This window comes from Mus caroli, unplaced genomic scaffold (assembly GCF_978045245.1).
Source record: "Mus caroli unplaced genomic scaffold, Mus_caroli_1 scaffold_3, whole genome shotgun sequence".
Taxonomy (NCBI): Eukaryota; Metazoa; Chordata; class Mammalia; order Rodentia; family Muridae; genus Mus; species Mus caroli.
The window spans coordinates 127,438,846-127,455,020 of record NW_028227258.1 but is presented as its reverse complement, the minus strand read 5'-3'; the positions used below and the strand labels follow the sequence as shown (position 1 = coordinate 127,455,020).

Sequence of the window (16,175 nt, the reverse complement as noted above, 5' to 3'; positions counted from 1 at the left end):
GTAGCTGCTAACCGTGAAGACCTATCTGTTCCAAGGAAGATTCGTGTTATATACAGCGTTAGGTTTTGTCACGTTGGTACACACAATCTAGAGTCACCTGGGAAGAGGACCAGCAATAGAGAAGGTGCTTCCATACGGGCTGTAGAGCATGGTCTTGATCAGTGACTGATGTAGCAGGGGCCAAGCCCACTGTGGCACTGTCCGGCTTAAGCAAGTAGATCCGAGTTGCATCAACAGGCAAGTGAATGGGACGCAGCAATAGCTCATCCATCAGTTAAGAGCACCGAATGCTCTCACAGAGGTCCTGAGTTCAATTCCCGGCAACCACATGGTGGCTCACAACCATCTGCAATGGGATCCGGTGCCCTCTCCTGGTGTTTCTGAAGAGAGCAGCAGTGTACTTATATATGTAATATATATATATATATATATATATATATATATATATATTTTTTTTTTTTTTTTTTTTTTAAAGGGAGGAGCAAGCGAGTAAGCTGTGGAGAGCAAGCCAGTAAGCAGTAAGTGGCGTTCCTCCACGGCCTCTGCCTCAGTTTCTGCCTCAGGATTTTGCCCTCCACTCCTGCCTATTTCCTTTGATGATGGATTGTAAGCTGTAAGATGAAATAAACCCTTTCCTCACCAAATTCATTTTGATCATGGTGTTTTGTCATAGCAGAATAAATCGCATGTGTGTGTTTGTTATTAAGCATCTAGGGGGAAAGGCTACAGTATCATTCCTGGTTAGTTCTCTGATCCAAACCAGAAGGTGGGCATCCTTTACCTGTGATGGGAACACAGCACACTTCCTGGAGAGGGAGGACCAGAGACATCTCAGTCTGCCTCTCCACTGCAGAGCAGGCCCAGCCTCATAAAGAGGAAACACACTTGATTTTGCTCACAGCTACTTAAGAGAAGGTGAAAACTGCTGCTCTTTCTGTCACAAACTCCCTTGACAACCAGAGCTGGTGTGTGACATTGTGACCTCTACTCTATACTCAGTCAGTCATCAGCCTTCCCAGGTCTTCCAAGTGGGAGTGGAAAACTGTACTTGCGCCAGTTGGAGCTCAGGGTCAGGTGAGCCTCCAGCAGACAGAGGCAAACCAGCTATTTGGGGTGTTCTTGCAGGTAACAAACCAGTCACTTTGGTTCTTGCATCCGCATATGTAATAGGCCTTATGTGCTAGGCCTGTGGCCATTGGGCCTCCTGACTGACTGACATATAGCAGCCAAGGTTCATGCACACTGTGGCCAAAAGTGTCTTGAGCTGGAGGTTTTCTAGAGACTGTTCGGTCTGAATTATTCTGAAACTTTCTCTGACCTTCAAATGATAACAGGGTGTTCAGGCATTCAGGCGTTATGTTGCTTTCATAATTCTTTTCCTTAAAAAATGTCTTACTTTGTCGGGCAGTGGTGGCCCATGCCTTTAATCCCAGCACTGGGGAGACAGAGGCAGGTGGATTTTTGAGTTCGAGGCCAGCCTAGTCTACAGAGTGAGTTCCAGGACAGCCAGGGCTACACAGAGAAACAGTGTCTTAAAAAAAAAAACAAAAACCAAAAAAGCCTTACTTTTATGTATATTGGTGGTTTGCCTACATGAATATCTGTGTAAGACCTGCATACCTGGTCCCCCTGGAAGCCAGAAGGGGGTTGTTGGAGTCCCTGGACTGGAGTCACAATGACTGAAGGTCATCTCCAGCCCCATCTGTTTTTGTTTTGGTTCTGCTGTGTTAAGTTGTAAGGTAGGAGAAGGTGCTGGGAAGGTGTCTGAGTGGTTAGAACATGGGCTGCTCTTGCAGAGAACTCACGTTCTCCAGGGCCCAAAAGGAAGGAAGCTTACAAACACCTGAAAGTTAATTTAGAAACCTGATGCCCTCTTCTTGCTCCATGGACACCAGGAACTCATATGGGTATACCTATATACATGCAACACTCATATTATATATATATATACTGTGAGTCAGTAATGAAGAAGGAACTATAGAGGCAGATCACTTTTTTTTGGTTTTTTGGTTTTTCAAGACAGGGTTTCTCTGTATAGCTCTGGCTGTCCTGGAACTCACTTTGTAGACCAGGCTGCCCTCGAACTCAGAAATCCGCCTGCCTCTGCCTCCCAAGTGCTGGGATTAAAGGCATGCACCACCACACCCGGCTTGGCAGATCACCTTTAATGATAAATCTTTAACATTAAAAAAAAGAAGAAGAAAAAAACCTAAAAATTCCACTTTTAAGTCTGTCTTTCTTTCTTTCTTTTCTTTTTTGTAATCTAATTCCTTTTATTATTATCATTATTTTGGTTATGGGCAAACAACAACAACAACAAAACAAAACAAAATCTAGATACCCAGTTAAATTTAGAGGGCCAGGATTGGCATGTAGGAATTGGCTGACCAACCAAACTAGACTTTTAAACAGTTTGTCTTTTACTGAGATATATTTACACTGGAAAATTCAATTCATCTCAAATTCAAATTTGACTAGGTGTCTGGTTTTTGGTGTTTTGTTTTGTTTTGGTTTTTTTTTTTTTCTTGTTTTGGTTTTGTTTCTTGGTTGTTGTTTTTTCTCTCTCTTTCTAGAGAATTTCAACAATAAAAAACTCATAGTAGTCTGGAGGTGTTATTTTGGCTTTGTTGTTGTTGTTGTTGTTGTTTAAGGTTTTATTTTCCCCCAACTCCTAAGGATTAAGAATTAAGAATATTAAGAATTCAATGACCTGCTGCAATCTTGGAGTAGGACAACACCTTCATGGCTCAAATATGTCAAACAGCAGATGATACCTGTTTGTCAACATATATGCCCAAAACAAGGTATGTAGTATGATGATAGAGCCAGAAACCTGTCTCCAGATAAGGAAACAGAGACCCTGGCACAATGAGCTGAACAGAGGTGAGGGCAAGCAGGACTGGAAGCCAGCTGCCACCTGTGCTAGAGGAACAGGTTGGAAAAACTAAAGTTCACCAAAATCACAAATGTCTGAGGCTTGACATATGGCTTGGTTGATAGGATTCTTGCCCATGTTGGATCCCAAATGCTACTCCGAACCAGGCCAAAGTAGGTTGTGGTAAACACCTGCAGTCCCAGCATTTGGGAGGTAGAGGCAAAAGGATCAGTGACTTCAGCCCCAGAGAGAGCAGAACTGGCCAATAACGCCACTTTAACAAACAAAGAAAGAGTTAGAAATATTAAAATAGCATCACATTAAGCTAATCGGGAGTTTGTCTTTTGATTGGGTCATGTGGCTTTACTTAAAAGTTAAGGCATACAGGTACACACTGGATGGTGTTTGCCTGTCTTCGGGCTGACTTGCACTGTAAAACTTTCAGAAACCCAGGACATCAGTAGAACTTTCCTGGCCAAAATGCTCAGAGGAGCCCCCCATGGCCTCAATGGGCCGAGCGGCCCTTCCTTGCTTTGGATAAGGCTTTCGCGATAGGGTGGAATTCATAGGGTCGAGAATTCGTTCTTGCTCTTCCCCCTGACACATCCGCCCTTGCTTTCTTTGGCCTGCAGAGCCCTGTGGGACGTAAACGCTATTATATAACGGCCCCTCCCATCGTGCTTTCACTGGCCTTTGATAGGACTTAGAAGGTGATTACATAGCTTCATTTATTTCTTTGAATACTCAAGTTTCACGGTCATTAAAGTAATCACAGACTCATCTCAGTACCCATGTGAGGGCAATGCAGCAGTCTCTTCTTTAACCAAGATACCTCTCTCTCCACCGCCCTTTGGTCATCACCTCTCCCCTGCTCTCTAGCCCCCTTCCCCCTCCACCTTCAATCCTACCATAAAAGACTACAATAATTTAAATTTTGGCAACGAATCATGACATTTATTCAACTGGTCTCCAAACCACGAGAAGCTGGATCTTGCACTCTTGAGAGCAAGCAATAGCAAAAAGCAGCTCAGCGAGGAAAGGGTTAATCGGGTGAGTAAAGGCTATTTTTAAATCTGGCCCCTGTCTGCCAGGCTTGAAAATCCACCCGGTACTGCAGAAATCCTAAATTGCACTGCCCTGCACCCCACTGAAAGTCTTCAGTGCGCTGTAAGACCTCCTCAGCATGGGGAAGATTGGGGTGAGCCACTGGAGGAGGGGCGCAGTCTCGGCCTTTGTGCTGCAGGCCAGTCACGGAGGTCCTGCGGAGAAGGCGCACAGAAACCCTTGAGGCCCGCAGGAGCAGTCCCGCACAAAAGCGCGTTACATGCTTGCAAATCGCCCCACCGCTGTTATTTTATTTACTGTGGCCTGCGGGACAATTGTTTTCTCTTTGCAAAAATTTTCAGCCTCATGGGCTTTTCTCCTCCTCTGCAGCCATGGTCACTTGTACCACGAGGCCACATAGAGAAGTCCTTCGTCCTACACCCCCCTCCCCATCTTCCTCAAGGAAGAGGAAATATCCTGCCTGGGCAGGAGGCCACGGGAGGATCGATGAGTGCCCGCGTTTTGCTTTCTCTTCCAGGGAGACAAGATTGGAGAGCTGTGTGTTCCAAATAACAACTTCTATCCGTCTCGTCTGGTCTGCGTTGTTCTGGCTTTATTTGATTACTTTTGTTAAAGATGATGCCCATACTTTTCCTTGGGGACTTATTTACTGGGATGAGAAAAGGAAAAAAGGTCACATAAACTTCATCTGAATCAATTTTGCATCTGTAAATCCCAGTGATTTTTTTCCCCCAATTCTAAAATTGATATAAATGTCATATCATGATGGCTAGACATATGTTGTGAGTTTGACGTTTCTTTGCTTGGAAGGTTTGGAGGAAAAGAAGCTACCAAACCTAGTTATTTTGAAAACTCAAAAATGGGCGAGGAATTGGGAACGGCCTGCTTGGTGGGTAGGAGCTTGCCACAGAAGCCTAGGGACCTGAGTTCGATCCTGGGAACACATGTGGTAGAAGAGACCCAACTTCAGAAAGTCATTCTCTGATGTCCTCCACAAAGGATCCATGACATGTGTACACACACACACACACACACAAAATAATAATACATAAAATTTTAAAAATAAAACATCTCTGGGAGCAAGCTCTTTTTGTTACTCTTGTGTGAGGGCTTTTGCTGCAGCTTGCTTTTAAGACTCTCACAAGATAGCCTTGACTGGCCTGGAAAACACAGATCCACTTCCCTCTGCATGCCTCTGGAGTTATGGGATTATAGGCACGCACCAATTTGTCCCCACCAGTCTGCGGGTTTGGTTTGGTTTGCTTGGTTACTTGTTTAAGACAGAGTCTGTCTTGCTGTGTACCACAGCTTAGTACCCTCTTGATATTCCAAAATAGCTTTGAATTCATGGCAGTCCTCCTGCCTCTGCCTGGAACTACAGGCATGAACCACCATCTCTTGTTTTTTTTGTGGTGTGTGTGTGTGTGTGTGTGTGTGTGTGTGTGCTCTAGATGTTCTCCACAGCTACAGCTTTCAGGACATGGATATGTCATATATCTCAAGTGTATACACACTCATGTACCTAGTAGGAGTCTGGAGTCTAATCTCATGGCTAGAGGGCAAAGGCTGCTTGTCCTATCATTTGATTGATAATGCTTATTTGCTCCTTGCTGCCTAATAAAACAGTATGAAACTTGATTGCCTGAAACAACTGCCATCCTTTCACTTCTTATGGCGCTGTGGTTCAGAGTTACCTGAGCATCCTCTGTCCCCAGTGGAATCACTGAGCCGTGTTATCTGCAATCCACCCGTTCTCAGCCTTCCAGAGCGGTTTCTCACACAATGCACAGGGAGACGGTGGTAATGGTTGGAGGCGATTGGTAAGTCATGCTACTTGACTGGTCAAACAGAAATCCATGCTTCTCCTCAAGAAATCTCCCTGCGGTTTTGGCATCCCGCAGCACGGTTGCAGGCTAGGATTGTGTTAAATTAAAGGGAAACGCATAGCCCTTGTAGGCTCAAACCTTGAACTGGCCAAATCCCTCTCTGTCATATTCTATTGGGCAAATCAAGTTGTGAGTTCAAACCATACACAAGTGGAGAGGCTAAAAGGAGTGTGAGGAGTATGTCATTTTATGGCATTAATATAAAAAAGCAAAACAAAAAGCATGAGATGGTCCTAGAAGAGAGCAAGGATGATGCTCTAGCACCCTCACGCCAGCATCTCTCCGAGAAGATATGGGGACAGAGTCACAGAATTGGGACTGCCTTTGTCCTTCCTGCTTGATAAAATCTTGCTTGGGAAATGTACAACGTTCTTTTTCTTTCTTTCTTTCTTTCTTTCTTTCTTTCTTTCTTTTTTTTTGGGGGGGGGGGATTTCCAAGACAGGGTTTCTCTGTATAGCCCTGGCTGTCCTGGAACTCACTTTGTAGACCAGGCTGGCCTCGAACTCAGAAATCTGCCTGCCTCTGCCTCCCAAGTGCTGGGATTAAAGGCGTGCACCACCACTGCCTGGCTCTTTTATTTCTTTTTCTTTTTCTTTTTTTTTTTTTTGTACTCTAGTTGTTGTATTTATTCCCATCTTAATTCACTTCCAGTGATTTTGGTCCAGGCATTTGTATTCTTACAAAATTCATGCTTCACAAAACCCAATCTAAATGCAATGTTTTTTTTTTTTTTTTAATATTCTTTATTAGGTATTTTCCTCATTTACAGCTCTTTTATTTCTTGAGGTTATAATTACATCCTCTATTTCCTCTCTCCAAACCCTCTCATATACTTCCTCTTTCAAATTAATTGCTTTTCTTCTCATTGTCATTACATATATACATACATATATGCGCATGTCTATACACATATATTTCTATACATATACATATATTCCTGCTCAGACTGTACAGTATTACTCGTATGTGTGTTTCAGGGCTGCATTTCAGCATTGGATAAACAGTTCATGTGCTTTTCCTTGGGGAAGACTATTCCTGCCACTCTTGCTCCTGGTTGCCTGTAGTTCTTTGTACAGGGCTGAAGCCTTGTGATCTCCTTCGAACTCTTCTTGGTCTGTCCAATCCTATCATCCTTATTCAGCTCATATTTAATCAGTTATGTCCTTTAGTCTTCTCAGGTGACATTCCTAGGAGAGAGAGACTCACAGCGGCCCCCCTCCCCCACAATTCTTTGGCTTTTACAATCTTTCTGCCCAGTGTTCTGTACTATTCCCTGAGCCTTAGGGGTGTGTGTGTGTGTGTGTGTGTGTGTGTGTGTGTGTGTGAAGGGGTGAGGGTTGGGTTATAGCTGTAACCAAGTAACTGGGCCCCAGGATTCTGCAGTGTGATTGGTTGGGGTTTTCTGTTATGATCTGTTGAAAAGAGTTTTCTTGATTAGGGATGAGAAGCTAGATCTAAGAAGCTAGATCCTGAAAACAAATGTGTTGTTTGTTCCTTAAGGTTTTGGGTGTGCTGGCGCAGGCCTCTTATCTCATCAGCTGGGAAGTAGGCAAGCCTCCAATTCACAGTGAATTTGAGGCTAGCCTGAGATATAGGAGTCCCTGCCTCAAAAAACAAAAAAAAAAAAAAAAAAAACACAAAACAACTATAACAAAACAGAACCAAAAGCCAAGCCTATCCCAGGGAAAGAGAAGCTGCCTATCTTTATGCCTTTCTCTCCAGTTTATGTGGTCTGCTTCTCCAAGGCCAAGGCAGAGATGTGGCCTCCTGTTGGGGCAAATGAGCAGGGTAACAGAGCAGGTAACCCCAGTTTTGGTAGAGTGGCAGTGGGGTGGAGCAGAGGAAGTGTGTGGTCTCCACTTAGCTGTTTTTGTTTATTTGTTGTTTTTAATCTTCCCTTGGCCCACCAGGAAGGCATCAGGAGTTGAACAGGTAACTTGGGCCTGAGCCAAGGCTCAGGAACTAGTTCTGGCCTTTGGTTTTTGTTTTGGGTGTTTTTGTTTTTGTTTTTCGAGACAGGGTTTCTCTGTATAGCCCTGGCTGTCCTGGAACTCACTTTGTAGATCAGACTGGCCTCGAACTCAGAAATCTAAAGGCGTGTGCCACCACTCCCCGGCTAGTTCTGGCCTTTGGAAGGGTGGCATGCCCAGGACAACAGAGCAAGCAGGATGAGCAGAGGCCAGGGTTCCCAGTTCACTGATGGGAGCTGGAGAAACAGCAGCCTCCTTAGCCTCCTTACCTAGAGCTCAGTTTTGGTCCCTTCTCCACAGCAGGCTCCCTGATCTGCTTACAAAGCTGCACTTGGTGCTTGGATCTAGGAAAACTTAGCGAGTGCGAGCTAGCAAGCGACATCACTCCCCAGCTCTCCCTCTGGCTTTTACACCTAAATTGCTCCAGGTCAGCCCAGGTAGAAGCTTTTGGGATCTCAGCTCAGTCACCTTTCTGGGTCTTTCCTAGCTGGGGATTCCTGGGGTAGGGGACAATGTGGAAAGGTCAACCAGAGTGTACAATGCTGGCTCTGGAGGACTGAGACCTTACCACAAGAGGGTGGGGGGAGTGAGGCCCGCACTCAGCTTGGAGGTTTGTGGCTGGGGCTTCTCACCGGTTCACATCAGGGATGATCAGGAAGCAGAGACAGCTGGGTTCTCACACCTCATTTTGTTGTTGATTTAGGGAAGTTTGCTTCTTGCTGGTAAGCACAATAGGTTTCTATCTTTTAAGCATTAATATTCCCGAGTCTCAAGAAAAATCCACTGCCATAGTAGCTTGGGCAATAAAAATATGAGGCTTTTATGAATGCTAGAAGATGAATTTTACCTGATTACAGTCCAACGTGTCTGCTCGCTTGTGGTTAAGGGTCTCCGCCCATTAAAAAGAATCTTAGACATGACTATAGAGACCTGGGGACAGACTTAGAGCATCCAGGATTGCACAGTGCCTGAGGTTAGACAAAACAAGATTTCTGTTTTCTTCCTTCCTTCCTTCCTTCCTTCCTTCCTTCCTTCCTTCCTTCCTCCCTTCCTTTCTCTCTCTGTCTTTTTCTTTCTTTCTTTCTCTTTCTCTAGCTCTCTCCCTCCCCCTTCTCTCTCTCTCTCTTCCTTCCTTCCTTCCTTCCTTCCTTCCTTCCTTCCTTTCTTTCTTTCTTTCTTTCTTTCTTTCTTTCTTTCTTTCTTTCTTTCTTTCTTTCTTTCTTCAGATATAGTCTCATGAGTCCCAGGCAGCTAAGGATGTTCCTGCCTCTACTTCCCAAGTGCTGAATTATGAATACTTTGCTCATGGAAGAAAAAAAAAAATCCCATGCCCGCTTTCCTCAGTGCCAAGGTTGGACCCCAGGCTTTGTGAGTGCTAAGTGTGCACTCTACTGTTTGGGCTATAGTCCTGGTTCTTGACTTTTAATTTTGATATTTTTTTTTTCCAGAGGAATGAAGTGTCTTCCTACCCAATTCATATTTGCAGCTCCTGCAAGCCCCAGTTTCTACTGAGATGTCTTCAGTCATGAAGTACCTCAGGAAAGTGACAATTAAGGTTGTTTTGAGCTGTTCGACAATTTGAATTATGTTGGGGGCTTCTCTTGGATCTCTTTGGTCCTAGGGATGGCTGAAAATCCTGCTGACTCCATGGCATGTGTTTGCCTCATCTGCTTGGGATACTGAAAACACATGTCAAGAATGGTCTGGTTGGGGCAGGAAAGATGGCTCAGCTGTTAAGAGATGGCTGCTCTTCCAGAGGACCCGGGTTGATTTCTAGTACCCACTTGGCAGCTCACAACTGTCTGTAACTCCAGTTCCAGAGGATCCAAAACCTTCACACAGACATGCATACAGTCAAAACACCAACGCACATGAAATCAAAACTAAAAAACAAACAAAAGGATGCTGTGCTCAAGACACCCTGAGCTCTCCTTGGGGCACAAATCATTTCAAAATTTCTCCCCAACTTTACAGGATGTCCCAGAGGTCTCTAAGTTTGAGAGGGGAAGGTTAAGGCTGAGCGGTGCAACACCGGTTCTTTCAGGGCTGATAGTGAAGATAAAAATGATAAAAGGTGTTTTACAACACCCTCCAGCATCTGCCTGGAAAAACCAGAGACCCCAAGGGCCTCTGGGTGGGCCTCCTGAGCTTGGCCTGGGGCCATGGCTGACCGCAGCTGCACCTTAGAGGGGAAGGTAGAGGGAAAGGTGACAAGGTCGCAGCTGGCTTTGGGTTTTGTTTGTTTGTTTGTTTGTTTAGAAGTTCTCCTAGCCTGCCTGGATTTGCTGCTTCCCTCTGCCTCACCTTTCCCAGTATTCGGATTGTAAGTCAGGGCCACCATGCCTGGCATGGACATTACTCTTTCCAAATGAAATTAACCAATTTTAGAGAGGGGCTAATTTTTCTATTTTTTTCTTTAAATGTGTCATGTAGTTTTAATCGTTCTACGGGCTCCAGCATAAGGCTGGAAATAGCAGTTGAAAGATCTGAGTCTAAGCGGGAGAGAAGACTCAGCAGAGAAGAGCATTTGCTGCTCTTGCAGAGGACCCGGATCCAGTGGCCAGGACCCACATGGAGGCTCACAACCATCTGTAACCCCTGTTCCAGGGAATCTGATGCCTTATTCCGACCTCCCCAGGCCCCAGGCATGTATATGGTACACACACACACACACACACACACACACACACAAATTCTAAATAAATAAATAAATAACTAGGAATACCATCATTGCATACCCAATAACACAGTGTCATCATTCAGCAAATGGTTCGTGGTACTTTCTAGTGGCCCACCGGCAATTTCATATATTGATAACTGTCAGGAGCGGGTTGCGGTGGTGGATGTCTTCAATCCCAGCTCTTGAGAAGCAGAGGCGGGCCAGGAACTGTGAGTTTGGGGATAACCAAGGCTGCATAGTGAGTGCCTGTCTCAAAAAGAAAAATAATAACAGTAAAAATGAGGGGAAGAAAAGTGTTAGAAGAAAAATCCAGCTAAGGTGCGGGTTTGACCCGGATGAGATAGGAAGCCCTTAGAGGGTGGGGTGGGGTTGGGGGGTAGGAAGTTCAAGGCCAGACTGGTCTACAAGTGAGAAGTGGCCTCAAAATAAACAAGATAAGGGCTGAAGAGTCCACAGAAGGCCAGAGTTCTAGTGGTTTCAGACCAGATAGTGACTGTGTCCTTTCGAGAATGTCCTTGAGCAGGAGGAAGCCTAGTGACCACCTGAGTTCAGAGCAGTGCAAACAGGAAGTTCAAGAGCCAGGAAGTCTGCGCAGTCTCGCTGGGGATGGATGAGACCTGAAGTTTCTGACTGAGCCCAGCGTCCCCTTACAGCCCAGCCTACTGCGCCTCCGTGATTGCGACTGGTTCTCCTACCTGTGTGTGCTCCTCCTGTGAGGTTCTGTAGGTTAGGAGAAAGCTGCGGTCTTCTGGAGGAAGTTTGAGGGGACATCACCGCGGAGCCTCATCTTTTTGTGATGTCGTTCTTGTGACTCCACAGCAGTATTTCAAGAGAAAGATCTGGATTTCGGTGCTTCCTGATTAGCCACACGCTGCTGGGAGCTGGCTTCCCAGTGCACAGAATCATAGGGCACTCCCAGGAGAGCTGAACCAGCACCAGGGCATCTGGGCACATCGAGGTCGGCTCTGGGGTTCTTAATAATGTTCAAATGAAAGCTCCATGATAATCTTATTAGAATTAAAAAGGAAAACCCCAGAGCAGGAGAGCTCTAGGTCTCAGCATCGGCCAAAGGAGGAGAATGGGAAAGAGGAGAACGCTGTGTCTTTTGGGTTAATGGCTGCAAGGTCCTTCATAAGGGACAAGCAGCCACGTGGCCGGGAAGGCAGCTTTAGAGAAGTTAGGAAGCCCGAAGTATCAGAGAAAACATTCTTAGTTCAGGCCAGCGACTAAAAACAGAGATAAAGAGAAGGGGGCGCTGTATTCTAGGAACCTCTAGGCTACTCATCTTGACTGCACTGCACCAGAGTCAGGAATTCTGGGAAAGAAAGATACAGCATTTCAATAAAGGAAAATGGTCTCTGTAGCCCTGGTTAACGTAGGCCAAGCTTCCTATGGGTGTCCCTTGACCAGGTGATTGACATTGTACAGCTAGATCTCCACACCGGCTAGCGCTTCAATTCCCTCTGCTGCCGCCCCCATTTTACTTCTTGTGTTTTTATTTTGTTTCGAGACAGGGTCTTACTCAGAGACCCTACTGCCTCTGCTTCCTTAGTTTGGGGGGTGGGGGGGAGGTTAAAAGCCTATGCCACCATTCCCAGCATCAGATTCTATTCTTTTGACTGGTTTTCCATTAATGGGCTTTTACTGCTAGTCTAACATCAGCATTCTGTAGATGAAGAAGAAGACTGCCAGGAACAGAGCCCAGGACTGTCTGAAGGCAGGCAAGGGTTCTGCAGAGGGAACCATTTACATTCCCAGTTGACTTTCAGACAGGTTCTCCTTATCCTGCCCAGGCTGGCCTTGATCACATGATCACCCTCTTTCATCATCCCAACCCAGCCTGGGGTAATGGCCTGCCTCACCCTGCCTGACTCCATGAATTACCTTCTAGAAAAAAAAAATAGATTTATAGTATATTTAAGGGCAAATACCTATCAGTACCCTAGAACTGTAAGCCACAGTGACAAGGTCTGCCCACAGTTCACTCTGCCAAGCTCCACAGCACCATGACACACATCATAACTTGCCCATTTGTTTTCCACAAGAAGGTCTCAAGAGAGTAGAGTGTACCCTTCCTCTTCCCATCGGCTCCCCAAACCCCAGAGGACTCTTTTACCCTTCAATCATTTCCATTCCGAAGCTTACAGACTGTCTTGGAGGGCAAGGAAGGGTTTGGGCCGCAACAGTGAAAGAGCAGTGTAGGGCCTTCCTGTTATCCACTGGGGAAAGAGCAATCATTTCTGGAAATTAAAAAAAAAAAAAAAAAGCAGAGAAAGGAAAAGGAAGGAAGGGAAAGAAGTGTAAAAGGGAACCGTCCCTAAGAAGCAAGGCCTTTTGTTCTGTGGTCGGACTTAGTTCAGTCAGCAAGTCTGGGCCAAGTACACTGTATCAATGCTGTCATGCCTGCAGGAACAGGGGAGGCAGCGCCAACTGGGTTGAGGGTGACAGCCTTGGAAGAACCATTTTAGGGGAGTTGGCATCTCCTCATACCCTGGAAACGCTAAGGAGCTTCAGATCTACCCACCAAGCTTCTCCATGCTGGCACACACCTATGCATCAGGGACGGGAAAGTGGGGCAGTGAACGTGACCTGAGCGCCATAGTGAACCCCCTTCTCAAAATTCCAAAGGCAAATCAGACCCAATCAAACAAAGCAGAAGCGAGTGTGGTGGACCTACCTAGCAACAGCGTCAGCCCTGAGTTCCTGGGTTTGACTTTAATGTTTGACTGTCATCTTTCCTGTGATGGGAGGCCGGGTGCAGGGCACATACATCCACTTAAGAGTTGCCGTTTTTGGAAGGCTGTAAAATATAGAATTAGGAAAGTGGAATCAGTTAACCGAGGGGGTGGCGGTAGCCTTTCAGAAGAGGGTCAGTGCGGTGCCAACCTCCTTTTCCTATCTTGAGTTCACAGTCTTCCACACCTGTGTGGTTTCCTTCCCAGGAGAAGCCTGAGTGTTGTGGAGAGAAAGGAAAAGAAAATCAAAGCAGTCAGAAACAGCCTTGCCAATACTGATCTCTTAGAGCTGAAAAGGAAGGTTCTACCTGGAAGAATTTAAATGGAAAAGAAGGAAACTCACAGTAGAATGTAACGTGCAAGACCGAAGGAGAAATTATCACACTTGTCCGGTCGAGCATGGTAGCACATGCCTGAAATTCCAGCACTGGAGAAGTGAAGACCAGAGGATTAGTGACTCAAAGCCAGCCTTGGAAGACAGAGGCAGGAGGATCAGTAGTTCACAGCCAGCTTGGTTACAGACTGAGTTCTAGGCCAACCTGGACCATATGAATCCCTGACTCAAACAAACAAACAAACAAACAAAATCCAAAAGGCCCACCTACAAAATTCTCTACTACTTAACTGCCAAGCAAGGTGTGCTTCCCCTCGAACGTCATGTTCAATTTGCCCCAACAGACCCTAGCATCTTCTAGTCATTAGCTTTTGACTAGCTATAGTACCAGATGTGAGTTCCATCCCATAGTGTTATGCCAGGAAGCATTTGGGAACCCCAAAAGACCACCAAGGACCCGATATAATAGCACTAGGCTCTCTTTATTACAAGTTCAGGCTTGGGCTCTCCTCCAACCCTGAACTCTCAGCAGGACAAGGTTTTATAGGAAAATAGGAGCAAGCAAGGGGGTGAGGGAGGCGGTGTCCAGTCTGCCAAGTATCCAATAGAGTGACTATAAGCCAACAGGTGGATGCTCTGAAACAAGACCGTATACAATCACAAATAATCTGAAAGTATATCGGAAACAATCAGACTAATCTTTGATTAACTGTTGCTAGGAAGTAGCCAGGGAGTAACTCTGGCCAAGGACAAGCCGTGAGGTCCTTTCTGGTGCCTGGGTGTAGTTTGGGTCTGCAGGTCAAGTTTTCAAGCTGTTTTTCTTTTCTTTAAGATGGAGGCCTGTGCCAAGATGGAGGAAGTTTGGCCTCTCAGGAGTGGCACCGATTCCAATCAGAAAGAGGTTGGTTACCCCCTGTCTTAGTCAGGGTTTCTATTCCTGCACAAACATCATGACCAAGAAGCAAGTTGGGGAGGAAAGGGTTTATTCGGCTTACACTTCCATGCTGCTGTTCATCACCAAAGGAAGTCAGGACTGGAACTCAGGTCAGGGAGCAGGAGCTGATACAGAGGCCATGGAGGGATGTTCTTTACTGGCTTGCCTCCCCTGGCTTGCTCAGCCTACTCTCTTATAGAACCCAAGACTACCAGCCCAGAGATGGTCCCACCCACAGGGGCCTTTCCCCCTTGATCACTAATTGAGAAAATGCCTTACAGTTGGATCTCATGGAGGCATTTCCTCAACTGAAGCTCCTTTCTCTGTGATAACTCAGCTGTGTCAAGTTGACACAAAAATAGCCAGTACAATTGACCCCTTGTCAACTTGACACACAAACACATCACTAGTAAGCCTCAACCCTTACATTCTTATTCATCCCCAAGATCTAAATAACTTTAAAAGTCCCACAGTCTTTACATATTCTTAAAATTTGAATCTCTTTAAAATATCCATCTCTTTTAAAATCCAAAGTCTTTTTACAATTAAAAGTCTCTTAACTGTGGGCTCCACTAAAACAGTTTCTTCCTTCAAGAGGGAAAATATCAGGGCACAGTCACAATCAAAGCAAAAATCAATCTCCAACCGTCCAACGTCTGGGATCCAACTCACGATCTTCTGGGCTCCTCCAAGGGCTTGGGTCACTTCTCCAGCCATGCCCTTTGTAGCACACACGTCGTCCTCTGGGCTCCAGATGCCTGTACTCCACTGCTGCTGCTGCCCTTGGTGGTCATCTCGTGGTACTGGCATCTCCAAAACACTGTGTGACCCCTTCAGTCCTGGGCCTTCAATTACAACTGGGGCTGCACCTTCACCAATGGCCTTCCATGGCCTCTCAAAGTGCAGAGCCTGAGCTGCTGTGTGACCCCTTCATGCCTTCAAAACCAGTACCACCTGGGTGACCCTTACACATTACCAAGTCCCACTGCAGAAGGAGTACAACCTTGCCCATCTCTGGAACACAGCCTCTTTGTGCTTTCAGAAAACACTTCCCAGAAGATGTCACCTCAACGATGCTGGTCTCTTCTTAATCACCGCTAATTTCTTAGCTCCAGCTAACCAGCATCAATAGTCCCAGTAATGCAAAGTTTTTGCTTTAGTAGTTCTGGTATCTTGTTAATCACAGCTGATTCTTCAGCCCCAGCTAACCAGAACTACAAAATCTTCACAATAAAAACAGCAATGGCCCTGAAAAGAGTCTTTAATTTTCCCTCTGAAATTTCACAAACCAGACCTCCATCTTCTGCACTGTTCTCAACATTATCTTCCAAGCTCCTACACAACATCTGACAGAGCTCTTAACAACGAATGGATCTTCAAGCCCAAAGTTCCAAAGTCCTTCCACAGTCCTCCCCAAAACATGGTCAGGTTGTCACAGGAATACCCCACTCTGCTGGTACCAATTTGTCTTAGTCAGGGTTTCTATTCCTGCACAAACATCATGACCAAGAAGCAAGTTGGGGAGGAAAGGGTTTATTCGGCTTACACTTCCATGCTGCTGTTCATCACCAAAGGAAGTCAGGACTGGAACTCAGGTCAGGGAGCAGGAGCTGATACAGAGGCCATGGAGGGATGTTCTTTACTGGCTTGCCTCCCCTGGCTTGCTCAGCCTACTCTCTTATAGAACCCAAGACT

General features: G+C 45.8%; 1 long non-coding RNA gene across 14 annotated transcripts in view; it reads left to right on the top strand.

Moving 5' to 3' along the window:
* Window positions 1-10,451, top strand: part of LOC115030650 (uncharacterized) — a 614,991-nt gene extending 604,540 nt beyond the window's left edge. For 10 of the 14 annotated variants that reach the window (XR_015046770.1, XR_015046767.1, XR_015046776.1 and 7 more), the window contains one exon: window positions 476-657. This is a non-coding gene — a long non-coding RNA (uncharacterized LOC115030650). Of the gene's footprint in view, window positions 1-475; window positions 659-9,245 lie in introns of those variants that run through there. The other 4 variants (XR_015046772.1, XR_015046780.1, XR_015046769.1 and 1 more) reach the window with 2 other exon arrangements.
* Window positions 10,452-16,175: the final 5,724 nt, after the last annotated feature.